Here is an 8,716-nt window from a genome sequence, read left to right as displayed (position 1 = left end):
AATACAGCAGGTTTTCATGTACAGTATTTAGCTTATTTCAAGCTAACTTTATTTCATGAAATTATTTACAAATTTATGTATGTAATACATATGTATGAGATAAGTAAATATTTTATACCACACGTTATCACTCAAATTGACTTTGTAGTTTTAGGCAGGCAGTTTCTTAAGTCTTATGCTTAATGCTCAAACACTCGCGTGTATCTGTTGCTGCCCACTGCGTATGTTCTTGCGAAGATTTATTGCAATGCTTAAATGCTTGTACTTAATAATGGCAGACGGAAATGGAAAAATTAAATACGGAAATGTGAGAAGGGAATGGAAACTTAATGAAGACTTAAAAATTATCCAAAATTGTAGGAAAAGGCTTTAAGCCAAATTTCAAGTGAGATGACTAATGAAATTCGGTTTTATGCTTATACGAGGTGTGTTCAAAAAGTATCGCGAATCGTAACTGACAGTTTTCTTCGATTGCAGGGGCGTGGTGCATCATGAGTTCTTGCCACAGAGAAGAACGGTCAATAAGGAATATTACCTGCACGTTATGCGCAATTTGCGCTAAGCAATCCGCCAGAAACGCCCGGATTTGTGGAAGAACAAAAATTGGCTTTTGCACCACGATAACGCCCCTGCGCACACATCGTTGCTTGTGCGCGACTTTTTGGCCAAAAACAACACACTAATGATGCCGCAGCCACCGTATTCCCCAGATCTGGCCCTCTGTGACTTTTTCTTGTTCCCTAAACTGAAGAGGCCCATGAAAGGACGACGTTACGCTTCTCTTGACGAGATAAAGACGGCATCGAAGGAGGAGCTGAAGAAGATAAAAAAAAATGATTTTTTGAAGTGCTTCGAAGATTGGAAAAACCGTTGGCACAAGTGTATAATATCTCATGGGGATTACTTTGAAGGGGACAAAATAGATATTCAAAAATATATAAATAATTTTTGAAAAAACACAAAATTGGCGATACTTTTTGAACACACCTCGTAAGTCGTTCTATGTTTTCTTGTAAAAATTTTCGCTTAATAGTTGAAGCCTTTAGTCTTCTTAAATTTAATTAGGTTTCCCTTTATTTTATTTGTGTTTGGCGCACGTTGTTGCTTCATATTGCTTCCGCACACTTGCAGTCGTAACTTTCGGCGCACTATCCTTGCTGCAAAATTGCCTAAACATAAATTGAAATTTGCTTTGTCTTCTGAGTTTTCGTCGTCACAGCGATAGAGAGGCTTAAAACAAAAGAATGTGCATGCAGCACTTTCGGGAATTCCCCGCAAATTTATTGTACAAAAACGAACAAGCGAAAAGTTGGCCAACGATTTTTCAACTGCCATTTGCATTCAGCATTTCCATTAACTGCACTCAAATCCATTTTCGCTGCGGCGGCAGAAAGCACAAATTTTAAAGTAGTTTTGCCAACAATGCGCAAAGATGAAACCAAAAAACGAAAAAAGAAAAAGAAACAAAATGAAACGAGGAGTTGAAAGCAGAAGCAGGCTTAAGCCCGAAAATGAGGAAAGATCACAAGCAAAAGTAAGAGTAAAAGTAAAAGTGCAAAAACGACTGACAAAAATTTCGGTTGGCCAGAATAAGCAATAAAACTTTATGAAGTAGACTTTGCAACGAGCAGTTAGCACTTGCAACTGCGGCGGTGAAGTGGCCAAAACTCCGGATGAACAGCTGCTGAAGCTTACAAAGCGTGCCGCGGCGCAGCGAGTTGAGTGAGCTGTTAGATACGTTTGTATTAGTGCGTTGAATATCGGCGCTGGAAATAAATTTGTCAGCGGAAAGCTAATGCTTGTTCATGTTTCCGGCATGGTATCTCATGCTCGAACACAATTCTTTGCTAGTTCTCCTACGAAAGTTTATCAATTACCAAATTTAATGGTCAAGAGTTGAAGTTTTATTTAACATACATCTACATAAATACAGCTTATATTTTAGACTAAGAGTGTGTATATGTGTGTTATGTATTGCTTAATTTAGTGTACATTATTTATTTAAAGCTATGGTTCTTAATATAACAGGCATGTGTCTTCTGGTTTCGAACTTTGTACGCAGAGTCTAGTAATCGCTACTGTATCTCCAACGAAGTAACTGAAAGAAAGAGGAAAATATCTGTATTAAATATTTTATAATAATTTTTTAATACAGATTTATTTCATTTTATCAATTTTACATATAATATTTGAAATGGAAGATTAAACTTCATGCAATGAGATTTCGTTATTCTAATTACTCCTATAATATATCCTTGATTCACTATTCCTCTGACGACAAATTCTGAAAGTTTTAAAAATAAAATAAAAAACGGTTAACTTCGACTACACCATAGCTATAATACCCCTCATAGGTCCATTTATGATAGCCCAAAAAGGGTATAACAAATATTTTTCTTGATTTTTGTGGCCCACTTTATATGGCAGCTATATGCTATAGTCGCCCGATCTAAATAATATGTTTGGAGATTGTAGCATTACCTTGAATGATTATCTGTGCGAAATTTCGTGAGGATAACTCGTCAAATAAGAAAGTTTTCCGCATAAAAACTTAAATTTGATCAGTGAGTTTGTATGACAGCTATATGTTAAAGTTGTCGGATTTCAAAAATTTCTTCGCAGATTTTAGCGTTGACTCAGGCAATAATCTGCGCCCAATTTTGTGAAGATATATTTTCAAATAAAAAGAAATTCCCATGCAAAGGCTAGATTTTTATGGGTTAGTTTGTAAGGCAGCTATATGCGGTAGTTATCCGATCAAAGAAATTTCTTCAGAGATTATACCCTTTCTTTAAAAAATATCTTACCCCAAATTTCTTAAAGATATCTCCTCAACTGAAAAAGTTTTTCATACAAGCGCTTGATTTCGATCGTTCACTTTTATAACAGTTATACGAATAGTGGTCCAATATCAATGGTTCCGACAAATGAAATATATACGCGACTTCTTAACGAGGAAAGAACGTGTCCAAAATTTCAGATCACTATCTGAAAAACTAAGACCCTAGTTCGCGTATATATTTTATAGACAGACATGGCTAAATCGACTCAGTTCGTCTTGCTGCTCAGTTGTATATTCAATTCATAGGGTCTCGGACATTGACTTCTGGGTGTTGCAATCTGCATATCAAACGAAATATATTCTGACCAGGTTACATAAATATAACCTTTGACAGCGAAGACATTCCTAAACAATGTGAAAAGCTGAAGCAGAACAACTGGGCTTAAGACGATGTTAAAGTGCCGGACGGTCACTTTGCTTTCTCAGCACAGCTTGCCACGTAAACCTTAATAATATTTGTACTAAGAGTTATTCCAACCAAACATGAAATTTAATAAAGATTTTCAGTGGCTTCAAAAATTAAATTCATGCAAATGTGTGTTTGCATGTTTAAGGATGTCCGTAAGGCACACTTGCCTTGCCGCCGCTGCATATTGTGCTTTTATTATATTTGCGAAATCGGTTTAAAACTTTAGCAACTACGCTGTGGAGGAGGCGACCAAAGTTTTGCTGCTTCTTGCTGGCTCCTGTGCTGTTAAAACAACGTACACTTTCGCTGACGACAAGCGCCGCCTAACGAGCCAACAAGCGTACGTGCTCACGCCTACCATACAACGACAAACTGGCGACGGACAATGAAGAGAGCGTAAATTCGCTAAACTGTTGAAAAAAGTTGTTTGCCTTACAAATTGTTGCTTCCACAAAGTGTTCCGCTAAATGCTTTCCACCTCGCGACAACTTACACACCGCCGCCATATATCTATATACTCGTACACATACAGCTGTATGAGGGTATGCACCTAAGTCGGTTGGTATGGAGCTGCAGCACTGCATGTCTATTATTTGAGCTAACAAGTAATGTCCGCCGCAAATTTGGCAGCTGAGATAACAACGCTCACGGTTAGTGGCGACGACAAACACGGAATGCAAAGACTAAATCTGCAGCCGAGCGCAACGTTGCTCAGCGAGGCGTAGTAGCATATTTCTTGGCGCATTGGCAGGTATAAACTTGTGAACAAATCACATTGTTGCTGTGCGTTGGTGAGTAGAAGGAGGCTGTGATAGCAGGAGACGACGACGAGTCGTGAAACGTTTCGCAGATAATTCACAAACAATCAGCGACAGAAAAAACAGTTACTAACTTAATTTCCGATTAGCAGATACAAAGGATCAGCCAGCAGCATCGGTTAATAGGTATGTCGCGAACGCTGAGCCGTCAAGTGGGCCAAAAACAATTTGGAATATGCAGCTTCTGTAAATGTGCAGACGGTTGAAATTTTCATTGGCAGTTTACGTGGCCGGTTCTTTAATATTTTCTCCTAGTTTTGGACTCTCTTTTTAACCGCGAAGCCACTTTTGTCTTATGTCTATGCATAGCACGTAATAACGGTGAATGATAATATATATACGGGATTAGATTTACGCTGGACTTATATTCGAACGCGTATACCGAATAGGGGTGTGAGGTATAAAGAAATGTAGACAGCAAACAAAGCGGACAAAAGTGGATATATACTATTTAAGATGAGAATTTGTGAGACAGCATAACTGAGAACATAGAAATACGGAATTCCGCTCTGACTTTACTGAACTTAGTGACCATGAGACCTTCATGACTCCTTCGCAGTGAATGGAGTTATTGGAGTCAAATAACAACCTATGGCAGAAGAACTCGAGTTGTGTAGCGATTTTTCAACTTCGTTCTGAATAATGTAGCAAGTTAAAGCCTTACCTGTTCAGAATCGTCACCGACATTCCACAAATGTTTTATTGTGTTTTCCAGCCAGAAGTGACTACCATTAAAGTGACGTTCTCACGGTGTGCTACTACGAAGTGCAGCCTTATGCAGGAATATGAGTACTAACTGGGACAGCGGAGGAAAAATTCTAGCGCTGAGCTCGCTAACTAAGAGCTCGAAGAAGTGTCTGTCTGTCTATGGCAGCACGCTATTTTAAAATCGGACTTGTTTGGAGCGCTGAGCTCGTTAACTAAGAGCTCGAAGAAGTGTCTGTCGGTCTATGGCATCACGCTATTTTAAAATCTGACTCGTCTGGAAGTTTGGTCATAACGAGGACACATTGGAATGGGAAGCAGTTGAATCTCTATTGACATCTTGCGTTCCAGAACTGAACCAATGAACCTCAAATGTGCTTAGCTGGTGCTGGTCGACAACACGCTACTGTGCAATTGTAAGATCTTTTTGATCTAGAATAGAATCTTGTTCTTGGCGAAGTTTACCTTGTCTTACTGGAAATTGTTCAATAAGCATTCATGCGGTAAGGCTAACACTTTTGACGTCAGCTGTCAAAGTTGCACGGAGGAAGTACGAAGTGCTTTGTAGATTTGTAAGGGTCTTATGACCTACTTATTATAAGGTATATCAGTTTTAGGTAACAGAACGTACCGGTTTTCTAAGCTATTCAAAAGAGATCCCTGTTCAGATCGACCTCAGAACCTTACATAAACTACCACATATGATATGTTCGGCCTGTAATGAGTCCTCCCATGACTCTAACCACACTTTTGTAATTTCATGATGACAATTACCTTGCAACTTGCTACTCAAAACAATCGCTTACTACAAAATATTATCGAAGAATTCTTCTAGGCCCATCTGTACATATCGCAATTACCACTTCAGACATCGTTAGAAAGAATTTAATCACACTTCAGGAAATAAAGTATCGATACTGTGGTCCGCTTTGCATGAGCAGAGTCAATAGATTTATGCCAAGGTACCAAGTCAGCAGTCGTAATTTTTTCATTATGTTTTGCATGCACTCAGTTTTACTGTTGAATAAACAAATGAGACCATCCTACATCGACCAACAATGAATGCCCACGAGCTCGTGTGACCATTCCATTACCATTTTTATTAAACGCACATTTATTGCATTCGCAGTGTCCCTGTGACCAAAGCTCGTGTCTACGTGTATGGCACATACGATCACCAATGCACGAGTCATTACGTTGAAGGGATTTTGTTATGTTCGCGTCATAGTTTGCTAACGCCACCGCAGATTTGATTGTCATATTCACCGACGCTGTCAGCTGCGGCAGCGGCGTCCGGCATTACCTTGCCTGGCAATCTGACTTGAATGTGGTTTTTATTTTTCCTCTAATCACTGATAGTTGTTATTTTTATTGTTATCGTTTCTGCGGTCTCAGCAAATAAATCCAACCAAGCGCACAAATAGTTTGCTCTATTTGCTTGGCATGGCTGCTGCGGCAATGCGGAGCCACTCACGGTGTCCTGCGCAACGCGAGTGTTAAAGTTGCAACATCGCTGCGCAGACAGCTAAGCTTGGCTAGCTAACAAAGGTGAGCCAAGCAATGAATGAGCGGAAATCCGCCAGGACATGACCGGACCGCACTGGCATTGGCTGCAACAATTCGTCCACAGCCGTTAACTTTGTGCGGGCGAAAGTGGCTGCGTGTGTGTATGCAAAAGTTGTGCAAACATCGTCGTCCTCCTATGTGCGAGCGGTTGTGCGCTTGTTTGCATAGTTCTGCCACAAATCCGCGAACCTTATCTATCTACACATCCGTGTTGATATGTGGCTTTATTTGGTGCAAACAGCGACGGGAGTCGGCTACATCGATGTGATGGACAACAAGTCAAGCGGTGATTGCAGCTAAGTAAGGCTATTTCTGTGCAGCGATGGGTGGGTGGTGGCAGCAAAAGTTCGACTGACATCGCTGTCTGTCTAAATGACAGTTGACGGCAGTGTTGGTGCACTTGTGCTCGCAAATTTGCTTATGGCATGATTTAGTTTGCAATTTTGTTAGCGAAAACATTTTGCTTCTGTGGCGTTTTGCGGAACACGTACTTTGTAAAAATTAACCGATTGTTGTTGTGCTGTTGTTGGTTTTTTTGGTGTACTGTGCGAAAATTCTGATAGGTACTAATAACTGTGGGTTATATTCTCGACGAGGTTTTTTTAGCGTTTAAAATTCGTTATAACTCACGGCGTTGGTCATGTGGTTGAATCCTGTCAGAATATGTAAAACCGTATTTTGTACAGAGTTATTCCCAGATCTAATATATTAGTTTCATTCATCTTTTAGAAATTAACTTTGGTTGGAGGGTTAAAATTGGTCCTTAAAATTTTTAATTTCCTAAAAACTAGAACGCCGATCCGTTTTGTTCCGCCGTATATGTCATGATTTCAATTTTCATTCCAGCACATTTGATTTAACAGACTCACTTTTTACAATTAAAAAAATTATTTTAGCTACTCTTAACAAGTAAAATTATAAACTTTAATTTAATTCTTATTTTTGGCTGTTGAAATTTTTGTTTCTGTAGCTGAGCAGCTTAAGATCGCAACGCTTAAAACTCTCTTGCCTTTTATGACTCGGCTAATTCCGCTCGTTCGCGGATTGCGCCCCTCGCGTCGGTTGGGCGGGAGGAGGGTAACCGTTGGGTATTATTATTAAATCTCCTATATAATATATCATAAGACCCTTAACAATTGACCAAACGCCTTGAGACTTTCACAAATTGGTTGAGTTAGGTCAGAAGATCTCCTGCGTTCTACTCCAAAAACGTCTAGCACTCATAAGGAGCTAGTTCTCGACAGTGTCTGCTAAACTGAAGCTGGTGTCACCAGTCCCATCTAAATATCAAGTCATTTGATGTTATTTATAGTGGTAACAGACACTCCTTGACTAACTTTGAGCGCATAGTTAAGAACTCAGCGCTAGTATTGTCGCTCTGCTATCGGAGTGAATGCTCACTTCTCCGAAAGAGACTTCACTTCGTGGTTGGATATCTACTCCAGCCACTTCTGCTTGAAACATTCCACAGTAGTGCTCTAATCTAAAGCCAAGGTTCTAGGAATGCTTCTGACTGAAAACTTCACCTTCTAGCTGGGATTTAGCTGTGTCAAATAGCTCAAAAGCTCAATAAGGCGTATCTTCCCTCGTCAGCGACTCCTCCCTATCCACGTATCTCTTTTCGATAGGTGGGAAGATAAAAAGCTGTCACGAGTGGCCTTTATGACGCAGTGATCCAAGTTTTCAATTGTACAGTTGAAGGAGAAGATAATTTCCGCTGTTCTCGTGGTACAGCTTCTTACAAAAAACTTCACTACGCTTCTTCTTCAACTCTTCTCCATCCACATATACCTCTTCTATATGTGGAAAGAGAAAAAGCTGTCGCGAGTGTTCTCTACGACGCTCACTTCGGACCCTTTCATATGCACTGCTCAACAATACACCGACCGGCAATGTTCACGGATGCTATGTGAAAAAACGATACTATGCATATGAGGCCTATCAAAACCGGTGTTTGGTCTTGTTTTACCTTCATAGCATTTGTAGCTTTTTGCAATTGAAGTTATTGTTGCAATGCGTACTCGGGGAAAAATAATTCGACCGTTATCATATTTTTTCTACAAGCTTTGTTTATAGTTATCATTAATTTCGGCGAACCGAAACCGATCTTGTATGGACAATATTTTCTATTAAAGATTTTGTTCTTTTAGTTTTCATCCACGAAAAAGGCTGGAATCACTGCAACAGTGTAAGGCCGTTTTTTATTGCTGTCGAAGATCGTACATAACTCGAAAAATTTTAAATTTTTTATTCCAAAATTTGGGTGTGTTCAAGAAAAGTGCTTAAAATTAATCGTAACAATGTGAAATAATTGATACAATCGTTTTTTATTTAAATTCTCAAAAATATTAGGCTGCCACACTAGTTGTCCACTTT

At 39.4% G+C, this 8,716-nt stretch overlaps 1 long non-coding RNA gene across 1 annotated transcript in view; it reads right to left on the bottom strand.

Moving 5' to 3' along the window:
- Positions 1 to 222: 222 nt before the first annotated feature.
- The window catches only part of LOC125778861 (uncharacterized), a 63,985-nt gene continuing 55,491 nt past the window's right edge, over positions 223 to 8,716 (bottom strand). Inside the window, exon 3 of the long non-coding RNA XR_007422994.1 lies at positions 223 to 2,098. This is a non-coding gene — a long non-coding RNA (uncharacterized LOC125778861). The remainder of the gene's footprint in view (positions 2,099 to 8,716) is intronic.

The sequence above is a fragment of the Bactrocera dorsalis genome, chromosome 1, assembly GCF_023373825.1.
Source record: "Bactrocera dorsalis isolate Fly_Bdor chromosome 1, ASM2337382v1, whole genome shotgun sequence".
Lineage (NCBI taxonomy): Eukaryota > Metazoa > Arthropoda > Insecta > Diptera > Tephritidae > Bactrocera > Bactrocera dorsalis.
The sequence above is the reverse complement of the archived record's forward strand: the minus strand, read 5'-3'. Positions and strand labels throughout refer to the sequence as shown.